This window comes from Triticum dicoccoides, chromosome 2A (assembly GCF_002162155.2).
Source record: "Triticum dicoccoides isolate Atlit2015 ecotype Zavitan chromosome 2A, WEW_v2.0, whole genome shotgun sequence".
Lineage (NCBI taxonomy): Eukaryota > Viridiplantae > Streptophyta > Magnoliopsida > Poales > Poaceae > Triticum > Triticum dicoccoides.
Window position 1 is genome coordinate 616,982,692 of NC_041382.1, and position 476 is coordinate 616,983,167.

Below are 476 nucleotides of genomic sequence, written 5' to 3' on the forward strand. Positions count from 1 at the left end.
AGGCCTCCTCTCCTCTTCCTCCACTAGGCCCATTAAGGCCCATTAGGTTACCGGGGGGTTCCGGTAACCTCCCGGTACTCCGGTAAAATGCCGATTTCACCCGGAACACTTCCGATGTCCAAACATAGGCTTCCAATATATCAATCTTTATGTCTCGACCATTTCGAGACTCCTTGTCATGTCCGTGATCACATCCGGGACTCCGAACTAACTTCGGTACATCAAAACTCATAAACTCATAATATAACTGTCATCGAAACCTTAAGCGTGCGGACCCTACGGGTTCGAGAACAATGTAGACATGATCGAGACACGTCTCCGGTCAATAACCAATAGCGGAACCTGGATGCTCATATTGTCTCCCACATATTCTACGAAGATCTTTATCGGTCAGACCGCATAACAACATACGTTGTTCCCTTTGTCATCGGTATGTTACTTGCCCGAGATTCGATCGTCGGTATCTCAATACCTAG